Below are 17,497 nucleotides of genomic sequence, written 5' to 3'. Positions count from 1 at the left end.
GGTTGTTGTCGTTACCGGCTGGGGCGACGTCTTTTATGGACACGGTGTCCTCCCTTCCGTCGGCGTGCCGGACATATGCGTATTGGGGGTTGGCGTGGAGTAGGTACACTGGCTCCACGAGAGGGTCCGTCTTGTGGCCCCTCACATGCCTTCGCACGAATACCGGACCTGGGGTGGAGAGCCATGACGGCATGGATACGCCTGAGGTGGATTTCCGGGGAAAGACAAACATTCGTTCATGAGGCGTGGCATTAGTGGCAGTACACAATAGCGACTGTATCGAATGGAGCACATCCGAGAGGACTTCCTGCCAGCGGGAGATAGGGAGGCCCTTGGTCCTTAGAGCTAGAGTGACTGCTTTCCATACTGTCCCGTTCTCTCGCTCCACTTGGCCGTTACCCCGGGGGTTGTAGCTGGTGGTACGGCTCGTGGCGATCCCCCTGGACAGCATGTACTGGCGTAGCTCTTCACTCATGAAGGACGCCCCCCTATCCGTATGGATGTAGCTCGGCATACCGAAAAGGCAGAACAGGCTGTTGAGGCATTTAATGACCGTGGCGCTGGTCATGTCTGGGCAGGGGAAGGCGAATGGGAACCGGGAGTATTCGTCCACAATGTTCAGGAAGTAAACATTGCGGTCGACGGACGGGAGGGGGCCCTTGAAATCTAAGCTGAGCCGCTCAAAGGGCCATGTAGCTTTGATTAAGTGGGCTCTATCTGGGCGGTAGAACCGAGGCTTGCACTCAGCGCAAGTGCGGCAGTTCCTGGCCAGGGACCGAACTTCCTCAATCGAGTAGGGTAAGTTACGGGACTTTATGAAGTGGAACAGCCGCGTGACCCCTGGGTGGCAGAGGTCGTTGTGGAGGGTCTGTAGCCGATCCCCGGTGGCGCTGGCACACGTCCCTCGTGAGAGGGCGTCAGGGGATTCGTTAAGGGCCCCTGGCCAGTAAATGATGTCATACTCGAAGGTGGAGAGCTCGATCCGCCACCTAAGAATCTTATCATTTTTAATCTTCCCCCTCTGTTTATTATTGAACATAAATGCTACCGACCGCTGGTCGGTGAGTAGGGTGAAGCGTTTGCCGGCTAGGTAGTGGCGCCAGTGGCGCACTGCCTCCACGATGGCTTGGGCCTCCTTTTCCACGGAGGAGTGTCTGATCTCGGGCCCTTGGAGGGTCCTCAAGAAGAAAGCTACGGGCCGCCCCGCCTGGTTGAGGGTGGCCGCCAAGGCGAAGTCAGACGCATCACTTTCCATTTGAAATGGAGTGTTCTCGTCCACTGCCTGTAGCGTGGCCCGCTCAATATCCTGCTTAATGCTTTTGAAGGCGGTGTGGGCCTCAGCAGAGAGCGGAAAAGAGGATGCTTTCAAGAGGGGGCGGGCTTTGTCGGAGTAGTTGGGGACCCATTGGGAATAATAAGAAAATAACCCCAGGCACCTTTTCAGGGCTTTGGGAGTGTTGGGCAGGGGCAGCTCCTGTAGGGGGCGCAATCGGTCGGGGTCTGGTCCGATTTCCCCATTCTCCACCACGCTGCCTAGTATGCAGAGGCGCGTGGTGTTGTAAACGCACTTGTCCTCGTTGTAGGTGAGGTTGAGTTTTTGTGCGGTTTCCAGGAACCTCTCGAGGTTTGAGTCGTGATCCTGCTGGTTGTGACCGCAGATGGTGACGTTGTCGAGGTAGGGGAAGGTTGCCTGCAAGTGGTGGTCATCGACCATGCGGTCCATCTCCCTCTGGAAGACCGAGACCCCATTCGTCACCCCAAAGGGGACTCTGAGGAATTGGTAGAGGCGTCCGTTCGCCTCGAAGGCGGTGTACGGGCGGTCCTCTGGTCTGATAGGGAGCTGGTGGTACGCTGACTTAAGGTCGATGGTGGAGAACACCCGGTATTGGGCGATTTGGTTCACCATTTCTGATATGCGGGGTAGCGGGTAGGCGTCTAGTTGGGTGTACCTGTTGATCGTTTGGCTATAGTCGATCACCATCCGTTTCTTCTCGCTACCCCTTACCACTACCACTTGGGCGCGCCACGGGCTGTTGCTGCGTTCAATAATGCGCTCTTTCAGGAGCCTGTCTACCTCGGTCGCGATAAACCGCCTGTCCTCCCAGCTGTACCTCCTGCTTTCGGTCGCTATTGGCCGGCAGTTAGGGGTAAGGTTCGCGAATAGCGAAGGCGGCTTTACCTTCAGGGTAGCCAGACCGCACACTGTGAGGGGCGGCTGGGACCCACCGTACTTGAGCGTGATGCTTTGGTGGTTGCACTGGAAATCCAGGCCCAAGATCACGCTCGCACATAGATTCTTCATGATTAATACTTTAAAATTATCATATACAGTTCCGTTAACGGACAATTGTACCGTGCAGTAACCCAGAATGGTCGATGTCTGGGTTTTATCAGCCATAGAGATGGTACCCTGAGTAGGGACCACCTTTAGGGAGAGTTGTTGTGCCAGTTCAGGGTGAATAAAACTCTCCGTGCTTCCACTGTCAATTAAACATTTAACCCTGCACCCGTTTACCTCGATGTCCACCATTGATTTGGATAGCGGGTGCGGCCTGGTCTGGTCCACTGTGACCGATGCCACTGTAGGGCCCTGATCGAGACAAGATGGCGTCCACGCTGTCTGCTCATAAGATGGCGGACCCCACGAGGTCGGGCAAGATGGCGTCCAAGATGGCCGCTCCCACGGCGCGCACGCGGCGGTGGCGGGTTTTCCGGCGGTTGGTTTTCCAGCGGAGTTCCCTCTGCACACCTTCCCGAAGTGCCCCTTCTTACCGCACTTAAAGCAGGTGGTGCCTTTCGCCGGGCACAGGTTTCTGGTGTGCTTTGGCTGCCCGCAGAAGTAGCAGTTGGGTCCCCGACGCGTCGCGGCTGTCGTAGGGCTTCTGGGGGGAGAGCGGGGCCCCGACGGTGTCGGGCTGCCGGGCGGGGACGATGCCTTCCAAGATGGCAGCGCCCTTGGTGCACACGTGGCGGCGTGGACGGCGCGGGCTGAAGAGTAGGCGTCCGAGTTTCTCTGGGCCACATCCAGGGATCGCGCGGTGTCCGCAGCCTGTTTCAGGTCCAATCCCGTTTTTTCCAGCAGTCTTTGCCGGATGTAAGTGGAGCTGAGGCCTGTGATAAAGGCATCGCGAACAAGCTCGTCAGTGTACACTGCGGCTTTTACATCTCGGCACTTGCAGTCTTTGCCAAGCATTTTCAGGGTGCCTAGGAACTCCTCCACCGATTCCCCAGGTCGCTGTGCGCGAGTAGCGAGCAGATGCCTAGCATACACCTCATTCGTAGGCTGCTGGTAATGCGCCTTTAAGATGTCGCAGGCGGCCAGGTACGTGTCGGCATCTTGGATGAGGGGGTAAACCCGGTGGCTTACCCAATTCCGCAGAATTCTGAGTTTCATACTCGCAGCGTCCGTAGCGTCTTTGACGGCTGCGGAATTGTCCAGGAAGAATTCCATACACATAAACCAGTGTCCGAAGCGTGCTGATGCGTCCGGAGCATGCTGATCCAAATCCAAACGTTCGGGTTTCAGGAGTTGATCCATTGTGTTGAAAAATAAGTTAATAAAATTGATGTGCCTCAATAATTCCGAGACTCGATGTTAGCGAAACAAAACAAGGCTTTTATTAACTTAGAAGGTAACACATAGTGGAGAGAGGTATCTTCCATCCGGAGGGCTGCAGTACTGGATATGAGGCCAGACTGAGCTTGCTTACATAGGGGCCAGGTATGGGCGGAGCCCTACACACAACACATTCCAATATACAATACAATGGTGAGGAAACGGAACTGGGGGAAGGGAAATGAAACTGAAACCGACCACAGTCACAGGCAGTGATGAATGGAATATTTCATCACAAGGGGGAAGGGTCGACTTTGTCTGCTGCCACGCCCTGGATAGTGGAGCCCTGCAGCTAGGCCTCAACACTGCTGGTGGACCCAAATAGCGCCTGAAGCCATGCAGAAGGCCCGTGAACGAGCGCAGCGCTTCTCAGAGCCTGCTTTGTGGGTGCTGCTTAAGGGTTTGGAAAAGAGAAGAGAGATCTTGTGCCCGGACAGTGGCAAGAAGGCTCCCAGGAGGCAGTTCAGGAGAGCCTGGAGGGAAATCGCCCACAGGGTGTCAGCCACCAGCGATGTCCCCAGGACTGGTGACCAATGCCGCAAGAAGTACAACGACCTCACTCGGTTGGTCAAGGTGAGTAGCCTTTCCAGTGTCCTCCTCATCCTTGCATGTGCACCTCACATTATGGGCAAAGGGACCTCAAAGGCCTAATGGCCATCCCTCCTCCCGCAGCTATGGCACTGGCATGATCATCAATAGCACTTTCTGCACTTTACACACTGGCCAAGCTATTCGACCATGGGAGGCAGTGCACACAACAACAGGGCACCACACTGGCCAAGCTATTCCACCATGGGAGGCAGTGCGCACAACAACAGGGCACCACACTGTACTTAGAGGCCGTCCTTTCTCTTGCAGGCCAAGCTGGCCCAGAATATGAAGAGCCGGAATGTCACTGGGGGAGGCCGTGCCCAGTTCCAGGAGCTCAGTGAGCTGGAGGAGCGCGTGGCTCGACTCATGCGTGGCCGGGTGGTTGGCCCCGTTGCTATTGGTGATGCGGACCCTGTGCTGGGCCCCAATGGTAAGGACATGACCGTTTGGACCTCTCTCGTTCCCCTTGCGCTTCAGATCTACATCCTTTGCCACTGTCCGACCAATGCGCATAATGCCACCACTCATGCCTCCCTCGCTGACGCCCTGTCCTCACTCTAAAGCTACTCTTGTGCCTTCCTGCTTTCAGCTGGTGAGGAGGAGGTCCATGAAGCTGAGAGTGCCAGTCCCTCGGAAGAGGAGGACAACGAGGACCAAGAGGAAGGCGGCACATCGGGGGAACCCTCATCCACGCCAGGGGATGGCAATGGAGGGGAGACGTCTTGCCTGGAGGAGAGCCAGGGGGAAGTGTTGCAGGGGGGTGTAGCTCCTGGGCCCAGTGGCGTCCAGGCACGCAGGAAGGGTCGGGCAGCTCGGCGGCCTTCTCCCCAGAGGGAGAGTCCGCCCTCCAGTCCTGAGACGGTCCTCGCCCAGGAGGTGCGCCTCCTTGATGAAATGTCCGCGGCCTCGGAGCGGCGCCACAACGAGTTCATGGGGGTTGTGGGACAGATGCCTCAGGCCATTGAGTCCCTGGCTCATAGTGTGGCCGCTTTCGGGGACTCACAGGCCAGGGGTGTCGACCAACTCGCGGCAGCACAGGCCAGGGGTGTCGACCAACTCGCGGCAGCACAGGACGCGAGTCGCGAGTTCATGAGTGGTGCCGTGCAGACACTGGCTGATCTGATGCGGGCACAGACCAGGGCAGTTCGGGCACTCACTTCTGCCACACTCGCGGTGTCACGGAAGCATCGCCAGGGCACCCGCCGCCCTGCTGCAGCACAGCGGTCTGGCCTCCACCAGATTGCTGCGCTTGCTGCAGTGCCAGCCCGGCCGAGTGCCAGTGTCTCTGGCGACCAGCGAGCGCCTGGCATCAGCCAGCTTGCCCCCATTGCTGCAGCCGCCACTGCCACTCCCCCAGCCAAGGTGCGACGAGCTGATGCAGAGACTGATGCTGCCCAGCCACAGCTGCAGCAGTCAGCAGCCGGCCCCTCCAGGGCCGGACCTTGTCTAGGCCGACCCCCAAGGGCATCTGCCGTCACGCAGTGTGCCCCTCAGGAGCCTTCCCCCAGCCTTGCCACACCCACAGGGCCCAGGTTGAGGCGGAGCAACAGGTCGGGCAGGGGCCGGAGAAGCCTGCACAAGGACTCGCCCTCTCGGCACACCAAGTAGAGTGTGTTGCCAACTGTGTTAAGTCTGTGAGTTGTTCAAGTAATTAATACTCAGACTTAATCAGTAACAATAAAACAGGTCTTTACTGGTTGGAGGTAGGGACTATTCTGAATACAAGATTACTGCACAGTGCTTATATACCGGTGTGTTCACCCCCGGTATTACGTCTACAGCAGCCTGAGAAAGTAGTACATCTCTTAAGGTGGAACAGGCTTAAGCTCTCTTAAGGTGGAACAGGTTACATACACAACACTCCTCCCTTCTTAGCTTTATAGTCATCCCCCCCATTTAACATAACGTAATAACATATATACATCTATAACTTCATGTTTAACGTAACATATCACAGATTCAGTCTCTGCGGAAAACAGTTCACAGATTCAATCTCTGTGGTGTAGTCGGTTCACGTTACTCATTCAATAGTCCTTTCATGGATTTAACAGCTTGAACTTCCGAACTGATTTGGCTCCGTTCGGAGGGACCACGTGTGTGATCTGGTAGAGGTGATAATGGTTCAGATGGGTCATCTTCTGTTTTTACTTTTCCTTTTCTGCTTCTTGGAGACTCTCTGGGCTCCATTGTCAGCTGCCACAGCTGCCAGCTGCATGCGCAGTTCCTCCTTCTCTTCCTCCTGTTTCCGTCGTAGAGCCAGCTTCTCCCGATGTTCCGTAGACTTTTGGTGCTCCTCCATGATTTCTGCACTTTGGGAGTCGAAGTTACAAGCTGGGCAGGACAGGATATCGTAATATTCGGTGTCGTCCACCAGGTCATGGTAATATTCGGTGTCGTCCTGAGCTAGACCAGTGAGAGGGTCGTCTATTTCCTCCATACCCAGCTGGACGTTAGCCAGCTCTTGTTCCAAATCCAGACATCTTTCCTGAAGAGACTTCTTCATGTGTACCTCTGCATCCAGCTTTTTCTGGGCTTTCAGCAAGTCGTTTACTAGTGACCTCATTTGTGATTTTAATACTTCAACTTCCTTTGGAGATTGATTGATCGGACTATGCAATCCCTCTACCGGAGCAGCTGTTTCAGCGGTCTGTTGTTCTACATTGACGTGAGTCAGCGTACTTTTGGCATCCAATGGCTGCTCTGTTGCAGTCGTTTCAGTCTGTGTCGTCACATCAGCCATCTCAATGACTTTTGAGAGCTCCGAACCCTTTTCCTTTGAAGATCGCAGCTCGTGTTCAAGTTTTTCCCATTTCAGAGTCTTGTCCCTCAGCATATGAAGGAGTTGGCTGACCGTTAACTCTTCTGACACCAGATTATGGCACGCACCTTCAGAACCTGAATCAGCTTTGATTCGTTCGGCCTCCTCGCGCAGATGGTTGGTGTGCTCCTGCTCCATTTTCTCCATCAGTTGCTTCTGTTGCCTTTCCAGATTCTCCCACTCTGTCACAAAGAACTTTTTTATTTCATTCATCTCTTGCTCAAAACGGCGAATCATTTGTTCTAATTGCTGTTGTAGTTTGAAATGGAGTTGAGTTCGAGCCCAGTGTCCCTCAAAAATGTGCATATCAGTAGACTTGACAGACTCAGAATTCTCTGTTAAACTATGTTGTTGTTGCTCAGTGGAATTCTGTGCTGAAACTTTGTCTTTTGCACATGGGTTGGTCTTACCATCATCAGTTCTAGAGTCTGGGCTGATTATCTGCACCGAGTTCTCACTCTTTATGGCTTTTAGCGAATGCCAGTCCATATTTATGTTTCTAAACCACTCCCGGCCTAGTAGTGGTGGACCTCCCTCCGGTAGCACATATAAGTCCATTATTTGACTTCCTTCGCCCTTGTTGGCCACTGCAACCTTTATTGTCCCGATGGGGTACACTCTCTGCCCCGTGTAGGTTGTCAATATAATCTCCGTATCCTGTAGGGGAATATGTTGGAATAACCTTCTGTAATCTTTCTTATTCATGACCGACAATGCCGATCCAGTGTCCAATTCCATTTTTACTTGGACTCCTTCTATCTGAAGAGTAACCCAAATTGTCTGGAGGTCTGCACCCTTACCAACGTTGAGTACCCTTAAGCTAGCCAGTTCAATACTGCTTGCGTCTGAATCGGACTCCTGTTCGGCCACCTTGTGTACCTTTGCGTATTTCCCTTGTGGTGACTTCTTGTTGCTGGTCTTCTTCGCTGACCTGCATACTCTAGCTATATGTCCAAGCCTACCACAAGTTCTACATTCTTGGTTTTTAAACCAACACTGGTTCTGATCATGCGTTGTCTTTCCACAACGATAACATTTAACAGAACTCACACCCAATTTGTGTGCACTGAGCTCCGGTGACCGTAGCTGCATTACTGCCGTGCCTCTCGCTGCGGCTTCGTGTGCTGCTGCCATAGTGACCGCCTTCTCAAGCGTCAGCTCATTCTCCTCGAGCAGTCGCTTTTGTGTATCCTGTTTAAATAAACCACACACAAATTTGTCTCGTAGTGCATCTGTCAGTCCCGTTCCAAACTGGCAATATTTCGCTAATTTACGCAATTCCAGCAAATATTCAGCATTGCTTTCATGCTGTAGCTGCCTTCTGTCGTAAAATTTAAATCGTTCCGCTAGCATCAGCGGCGTGGGGTTTAGATGATCTTTCAGGACAGTAACAATCTCATCGAACGTCTTATCCGCCGGTTCATCTGGTGATAACAGGTGTTTCAATTGCCCGTATGTCTTCGCACCCATTAAATTTAATAATGTTAGTGCTTTATCAGCCTCACGAATTTTATTGGCCTTACAATAATTTTTAACTCGTTCAACACATATGGCCCAATCTTCGATGTCACTATCAAAGTTGCGAATATTCCCGTGTTTAGGCATTGTAGTACTTTATCAGATTTGCAATTTCTCAGGTTTTTTTTTTTTACTGCTATCCAAGATGGCGGCTTCCCGCTCTTGCCGTCGTCCTCCGCCCACAAAATGGCGGTTTTCCCACGCTTGGCGGTCTTCACCCGTCCCCCGACGCCGTCTCCCTTCAGCCCCCGAGTGCGGCCCTTATCTTCGCCGCGATCGCCCGAGTGCGGCCCTTATCAGGAGATGCGATCGCTCTGTTGAAACGCCTCCCGCTCGAAGCGGCTCTCGCGCCCTATTTCTCCGGCTCCCCCAGCCCCGTTCGTGCGGCCAACGCGGTCGACTGCCTGTCGCGTCGCTGCCCGGCTCAGACAACGGCTTACCCACCACCAAGCTGGAGAAGAAGCTGACGGTCGCCGATGGAGGCTCTGAGGTCAGGATGTCTTCCAGTGGGGTGGAGAGGGTGGAAACCTCTCTGCAACGTCCTGGCTGTGGACGAAGCTGCCGTGGAGTGACTGCCGCAGGGTCCGAATCAGACTCGTCGCCAGTGTTAAGTCTGTGAGTTGTTCAAGTAATTAATACTCAGACTTAATCAGTAACAATAAAACAGGTCTTTACTGGTTGGAGGTAGGGACTATTCTGAATACAAGATTACTGCACAGTGCTTATATACCGGTGTGTTCACCCCCGGTATTACGTCTACAGCAGCCTGAGAAAGTAGTACACCTCTTAAGGTGGAACAGGCTTAAGCTCTCTTAAGGTGGAACAGGTTACATACACAACAAACTGTTTTTTTTATATGGGGGTGTTTGTGTTCTGGGGGGGGGGGCTTATTTTGGGAAGGCCGAAGATGAAGGCAAATGTTTTTTTATATGGGGGTGGTTGTGTTCTGGGGGGGGGGCTTATTTTGGGAAGGCCGAGGATGAAGGCAAATGTTATTGACAAGTTTTGTTATTCCTCCCCAGGTTGTGGGAGTGAGATATGTTTTTGACTGTTTTTTGGGGGTCTTGTCTGTTTTTCTGTTTCATGTGGGAAGGGCCCTGAGTTTGTTAAATAAAGCTTTTTATTTATTCAGCTTGTCCAGGTGTCATGTTTCAAGTGGTTGTTGCGTTAACCGGCTGAGGGCTTGCGGAGCGGCTGCATTCAGGTGCGTTCATTGCCACAAGCCATTCCCTGACAGGGGGCCTAGAAGTGCCGTTCAATAAGCCGCCGGTGGACGGCCCTTGGACCTTGTGGCTCCCTCCTGGGCTGGTACTCCTCCTCCTCCTCCTCTCCTCATGGTCCTCCTGCTCGTCCTCCTGAGGTGGTGGTCCAACGTGAGGTGGCAGTGCCTGAGTCCTGCGGATAGCCAGGTTGTGCAGCATGCAGCAAACGACGACGAACTGGGAGACTCTATCCGGCGAATACTGTAGAGATCCGCCGGAACGATCCAGGCAGCGGAACCGTTGCTTGAGGACGCCAATCGTTTGCTCTATGATGTTCCTTGTGGCTTGGTGGCTTTCGTTGTATGCCTCCTCCGCAGGGGTCCTGGGCGCGCGGAGCGGGGTCATGAGCCATGTACACAAAGGGTAGCCCTTGTCCCCAATAAGCCAGCCCCTTGGTGGAGGCTGTGCCTCGAACATGTCAGCCACAGTAGTCTGGCGCAGGATAAATGCATCGTGGCTGCTTCCTGGAAAGCGGGCATTGACAGCTAGGATGCGCTGCCTGTGGTCACACACCAGCTGTACATTGAGGGAATGGTAGCCCTTCCGGTTGCGGTAATCCTCGGCATTGTCGATAGGTGCCCGCATAGCCACATGCGTGCAGTCAATGGCGCCCTGCACCATGGGGAAGTCGGCGATCCTGGCAAATCCGACTGCACGCTGCTCCTGCCTCTCTAGGGTCATGGGGAAGGAGATGAATTGGTGTCTCCTTGCGAAAAGGGCATTGGTGACCTGCCGGATGCAGCGATGCACGGCGAACTGGGAGATGTTCGCTATGTCCCCAGCAGCGGCTTGGAAGGAGCCGCTTGCATAAAAGTTCAGAGCCACCGTGACCTTCACTTCCACCGACAGAGAGGTCCTGCACATCAGCTGTGGACGCAGATCTCTGTGAAGCAGCTGGCAGATCTCTGCAACCACCTCACTTCTGAAGCGCAGCCTCTTAACACAATGCGCGGCAGTCATGGTGAGATAGGACACCTGCTGCCGGTATTCCCTGAGTGGGTAAGGCCTACGTTGCCGACGCCTGATGGCCCCTCTGCGTCTAGGCATGGCTGCCCCTCTCACACAGCATCTGCGAGCCCTTCGCACATAATGCTGGAACTGAGGGTTGGAACCCCATGCAGCCCCCAGCAAACAGTGAAATCACAAGAGTCAAATTTCCAAGCTCTGGCCAGAAGCCAAAAATACCTCTCCTATGTTGTCCCAAATCAGTAAGGTCTGTTCCTTGGTCTCTGTACAGAAATCCAAAGCACTGAAGTCATTGCAGCAAAATGGCTGACCTTTATAGTTCAGTGTAAGTGCCCTTTAATTAGCGCTCCCCGAGGCCCGCAGGGCCTCTGCTGCGTTCCACTTCACAGTTCTTAACAGCGCCACGCCCACATTGGGCGGGCGCCACTGAATTTCCGGTTTGGGGCGCACAAACAGCGTTGCACGACGAAATGACGTCATAAGCTGCGCGCGCAGCTGAGCGGGCGCAAACACTTTGCGCCGGCGCTAAATGTCAACTGAAGTTGGGCGTAGGCGCAGATCGGCCTGCGCCCGGGCGCTAAGTGCCTAGCGCTGGAAATCTACCCCTCTTATGGCGTTAGCGGCTGGCGAATGCAACTGAATTTCTAGGCCTATGTGTTCAAGTCCTTGAGTGGGGCTTGTATCCACAACCTTCTGACTCAGGCTTGAGAATGTTACCAACTGAGCCAAACTGACACTACATATATAAAATACTAGCTGGAGTGCCCGGCGGTGCCGATGCTTTTTCGAGGGCATGTTGTTGTTGGAAGAGAGAGAGCGAGCGACTGGGGGGGGGAAGAGAGAGAGCGACTGGGGGGGGAAGAGAGAGAGCGACTGGGGGGGGAAGAGAGAGAGCGACTGGGGGGGAAGAGAGAGAGCGACTGGGGGGAAGAGAGAGAGCGACTGGGGGGGAAGAGAGAGAGCGACTGGGGGGAGAGAGAGAGCGAGAAAGAGGGAGGGGGGAGGGGGGAGGGAGGGGGGGGGAGGGGGAGGGGGAAGGAGGGGGAGGGGGAGGGGAAGAGGGGGGAGGGAGGGGGGGAGAGGCGGGGGGGAGGGAGGAGGGGAGGGGGGAGGGGGGCCTGAGACGGCCGATTGTGGCTGGCCGGGCCCGGTTGCCTTGGTAACCCTCCTCCCCTCTCCGCCTCCCGATCTCCGGGCCTGGGCCTGAGCGGCCGATTGCGGCTGGCGAGCCCGGTTACCGGGGTAACCCTCTCCGCTCCCCCTCCCCTCCCGAGCCCCGGTTGCCTTGGTAACCCTCCTCCCCTCTCTGCCTCCCGATCTACAGGCCTGAGCGGCCGATTGCGGCTGGCGAGCCCGGTTGCCGGGGTAACCCTCTCCGCTCCCCCTCCCCTCCCGAGCCCCGGTTGCCTTGGTAACCCTCCTCCCCTCTCCGCCTCCCGATCTCCGGGCCTGGGCCTGAGCGGCCGATTGCGGCTGGCGAGCCCGGTTGCCGGGGTAACCCTCTCCGCTCCCCCTCCCCTCCCGAGCCCAGCCCCACCCGAATGAACCGCCAGGAGCTTGCAGTGAGCCCAGCCAGCCTTTACCAAGATGGCTGGCCGCTGGTTCGGAATCGGGCCCAGCGGGGGGTTGGGGGGTGAGGGGTGGGAGGAGCTTGCCACAAAACAATTGCCTAGGGTCCAGCATGGCTGGCAACAGACGCCCAGGCTTCGAGGCCTACCTGGAAAAACGGGGAAAGGTAGGAAAATTAATGAGATTAGATAAAAGATTTAGAAAGTAGTTAACTTTTTTTAAGAACAATATGTGTTTTAAAAGCAACTTTTTTTTTAAAGACGCAGAAAGCGGGAAAAAGAAATGAAAAGTTTGGAATCAAGATGGCGGCGACTCACCTCGGTTCAGAACGATAAGGCCCGCCCACACATGCACCGATTGGTCGACCGTCAGGTCACCGAAGCATAGGATTGGTCAATCGTCCCGTCACTCGACTGTAGGAGGGCCCGCCCGCACATGCCAGGAACCCGCCGTACGATTGGTCGACCTCGACATCACTCTATTGCTAATGAGCGGATAATGAGATGCTAATGAGCGGAATTTTGAACGTTTTTTGGATACCGCGGGCGCAATTTTTGTCTGGCCGAAACGTAAATACGCTTACGACCGTTCCAGAATTGTAAGCTTTCTTTTGATGTAATGCACGTGTAGGTACGCTCTATAACTTTCGAGTGTATAGCCGGACAGATGCGCCGAAGGACAGACAGACAGACAGACAGACAGAAGAATCCTTTTATATATATAGATAGATATGGTAGCTATACAAAATAATTAATGGTATAAAAACCGTAAATCCAAAACACAACCTCAAATGACATCATGACAGTACAGTAGTATGAGGGAGCACAGGAGCAAACTAGAGAAAAGTTTTTCTTCGCATAAAAAGTGAAATCGACTTCCATATGGGGCAGAGGAGGCAAAAACCCTGGATTACTTTGATAAATATTTGGATGCTATGATGGGGGGACTGTAAGTTCTGTCTGGATGGATGAACTAAGATGGGCTAAATGACCTTACACATCCCTATCTATCTTGATGATAAATACAATTCCAGGCAGTAAAACAGACATCGCTTTCTGTACAGTTGAAAAAAAATTAACTTGTATAAAAGCTTCAGAATATAATTTTGTGCCTTTGTGTAAAAACATGGAACTAAATGTTTAAACTGCCAAAGTTCCATGATTCACTCATGAAGATTTAAAGATGGAAAGTTTGTGTGTGCTTAATACATCTCGCTTGTTAGGTTTTCAAAATGGTGGCTAATCACATCTGGAGAAGGAGATAACAGGCAGTTCATACAACAGAATGGCAGTACTAAAGGATCTGACACTTGTAATAAACCTAATTAAAACAAAAGAAAAAAATGAAGCTTCACTCATTTAGTTAGAAACCAAATTATCCCCACATCCATTGTATAAACAGAAAAAACAATAAGTAACAACAAATGTCATTTATACAGTGCATTTAACGTCAAAAAACATCCCAAGGTGCTTAAAGTAACCGCGGAATCATCAGTTTATTCCACTTGTGAGGAAGGCCATTCATATGTCACTCATGACTTTATTGTTGATGAGTTATCAACTCTTGCCACATTGGTCAAATAAAATGCAAATTGCACTATTCCTAGTCTGTATCTTCTTGATATCCACACATTTGTTTGCTCAGTGTGTGAATTTGACTTTGTCACAATATGGAACATTCATAGATTTAATCAAAATCAAAGAATCTTATCTATTTGATTGATTAAAATAAAAATTGACCAGTTGTAATGAAATACTGTTCTAATTTGAGGATAACTGAATTAGTAGTTTAGTTTAAAAGAAAATAAAAATTCAATCAAAACTCTTCCGTAATATTCAAGTACCTGATGAACTATAAGTTGAAAACTTTATTTTGATCATTCTATTTAAAGGCTGGTGTTCAGTCTCGTTATATAAAAGCACACTTATTTTCAAACAACCCTACAATTAATGTTCATACTGTACAGATAACTGCAGCTGTAGTAAAGACAGCTGCTTTACGGTAGCTGTAGTAAAGACAGCTGCTTGACGGCAGTCGTATAAATAGGAAGCCATCTTGGCCATGCGGTAGTACTGCACGAGCTGGCACTGACTCAAGACCTAATAACGAGTACTCAACGATATCTACTCGTAAGCCTCTTAATACTAAGATATAAGATAACATTACATGGTACCAGGATTTATAGAACGCACGATACGGGCATACCACAACAATGGAAGGGATAAAACCACCAACTAGCCTGCAACTTGAAGGAAATCTGGACGAAAATTGGCGCGAATTCAAACAATGCTTTCTTCTCTACCTCACAGCGATCGACGCCACGACTAGCTCTGGAACACGTAAGGTAGCTTTGCTGCTAACAGTGGCTGGCTCGCAGGCAATCGAGCTGTATAATACATTTACGTTTGCAGCTGAAGGTGACAAAAATGATCTGGACAAGGTGATAGATTTGTTCGATAAATACTGCACACCTAAAAAGAATGAAACGTTCGAGAGATTTGTTTTTCGCTCCCACGTGCAAAAACAAGGAGAATCCTTTGATGTTTTTCTGATGGACTTGAAAGCAAAAGCACAAACATGTAACTTTGGAGACTTGAAGGAATCGATGATATGCGATCAGGTCGTTTTCGGAATACTTGACAAGAAGGTGAGGGAGAGAATGCTTAGGGACAATGACTTAACTTTGGATGCTGCAGTAAAAATATGTCATGCTAGTGAACTCTCAGCCATGCACACGCAAACATTCGATGGGAGAACTACAGCAACGGGCGTGAGAGCGCTGGGACTGGACAACCTACCAGTGGGTGTCGTACACAGAAGGGACACAAGAGGGCGCACAGAGTTCAGGACTATGACACCATACGATTGCAGACAGTGCAGCAATAGACACGTGGCAAGACAATGTCCGGCTTATGGGAAGAACTGCGCAAAATGTAAAGGCAGGAATCACTTTGCTAAAATGTGCTTTTGGGAAGAGAAAACTGAAGGTAAAAAGACAGTGCATGCTATTGAGACTGAAGACACGGAATCGGAGACTTTGTATGTTGGAATGGTGCAAAATGACTTAAAACAGGGTACAGATATGGAAAAGGAAGTACATTCCGTAGGACTAATGACTGAAGTTTGGATAGCCCCCTTGCTGGTAAATGGCACCATTGTTCCCTTCAAGCTAGATACAGGTGCTAAGGCAAACCTCATAAGCTGGAGTGATGCACGGAATCTCAAAGTGAGACCAAAAATACTGAACAAGACAATGGCTTTGAAGGCGTACAATGGACAAAGTATTGAAACAAAAGGAACGTGTAGGCTGAATGTTACGGTAAAAAATCGCATTCACCCATTGACATTTGTTATAGTGCCTGAAGGACATGAGTCACTGTTGGGGGATAAGGCATGTGTGGATTTGGGCTTGGTAAAACGAGTCTATACTAATAATGAACTGAACTGTGTGCAAAGTGCCCCCCAAGACAGTACAAATATAAAGCATGATGATGCTATAACACACAAGTACGCAGATGTATTTCAGGGTTTCGGAGCACTGCCCTTTACATACTCCATCAAACTGAGTGATGACGCACAACCTGTGATTCACACACCCAGGAGAGTTCCGGTGGCCCTCCGTGAGAAACTGCGGAAAGAGCTAGACCGCATGGAGGGACTAGGTGTCATAAAGACTGAGGAACCGACTGACTGGGTAAATTCCATGGTTTGCGTCAATTCAAAAAAGACTGATAAATTGCGTGTCTGCATGGAGCCCAAGGACCTTAACGCTAATATAAAAAGAGAGCACTATCAAATCCCTAAGAGAGAGGAAATAGTCAGCGAAATGACAGGAGCAAAATTCTTCTCCAAGATGGACGCCTCGCATGGATTCTGACAGCTGAAACTTGATGAAGAGAGTGCTAAGCTGTGCACCTTTAACACCCCGTTTGGTCGATACTCTTACCAGTGCCTGCCCTTCGGCATTAGCTCCGCCCCAGAAATCTTCCACAGAGCAATGGAGCAAATCATCGAGGGCCTGGATGGTGTGCGGGTGTACGTGGATGATCTGGTAGTATGGGGCTCCACTCAGGGAGGGCATGACACCAGACTGGAAAAAACACTTCAGAGGATACGGCAGTATGGACTCAAACTAAATAAAGACAAATGTCAGTTCAGCGTCAATGAAATCACATTCCTCGGGGACAAGATTTCTGCAGAAGGGATTCAGCCAGACAAGTCAAAGGTAAAGGCCATACATGACATGGAAAAACCAAAGGACACGAAAGGGGTTCAGCGGGCCCTTGGCATGGTTAATTACCTAGGGAAATTAATTCCAAATCTGGCAGTAAAAACCGCTCACTTGAGAAAACTGCTGCACCAAGAGACAGAGTTCCAATGGGGACATGAACATGAGAATGAATGGAAGGGGCTGCTACACATTCTAGCAAGTGAACCCCTACTGAAGTTCTTCTGCCCTGAAAAGAGGACAAAAGTGTCCACAGATGCCTCTAAGGATGGATTAGGGGCTGTCCTTCTACAGGAAGATGAAGGAGAATGGCGACCAGTGGCATATGCGTCACGCTCCATGACGGCTACAGAGTGCCGGTATGCGCAAATAGAGAAGGAGTGCCTGGGCTTGGCATTTGGGTGTGAAAAATTTCATACCTACATCTATGGACTTCCCAAGGTTATCCTAGAAACTGACCATAAGCCACTGCTAGGGATCGCAAAGAAGAATCTGTGTGACATGTCATCACGGATACAGCGCCTAATGATGAGACTACAATGTTATGATTTTGAGCTCACATATGTGCCAGGGACACAAATGTTCATAGCAGATACACTATCCAGGGCTGCGCTTCGTGCCACACAAAACAGTGAAACAGAAGAGGATGTGGCCCTTCATGTGGATATGGTCTATGCAGCATTGCCCGCCTCACAGGAACAACTATCAAAGATAGCCACAGAGACATCAAAGGACCCTGTTCTGAGGAAAGTGATGAGAAATCTTCAAGAGGGTTGAAAGAAAGGGTCATGTAAACAATATCATCATATTCAGTTTGAGCTTTCTGTGGTCAATGGACTACTGCTTAAGTGTGACAGGATTGTAGTGCCCATCTCTATGCGACAAGAAATGCTTCACAGGATACATGAAGGGCACCTGGGTGTAGAAAA

This window comes from Somniosus microcephalus, chromosome 3 (assembly GCF_052327205.1).
Source record: "Somniosus microcephalus isolate GS21.2 chromosome 3, FLI_Smic_1.0, whole genome shotgun sequence".
NCBI classification, from domain to species: domain Eukaryota; kingdom Metazoa; phylum Chordata; class Chondrichthyes; order Squaliformes; family Somniosidae; genus Somniosus; species Somniosus microcephalus.
The sequence above is the reverse complement of the archived record's forward strand: the minus strand, read 5'-3'. Positions refer to the sequence as shown.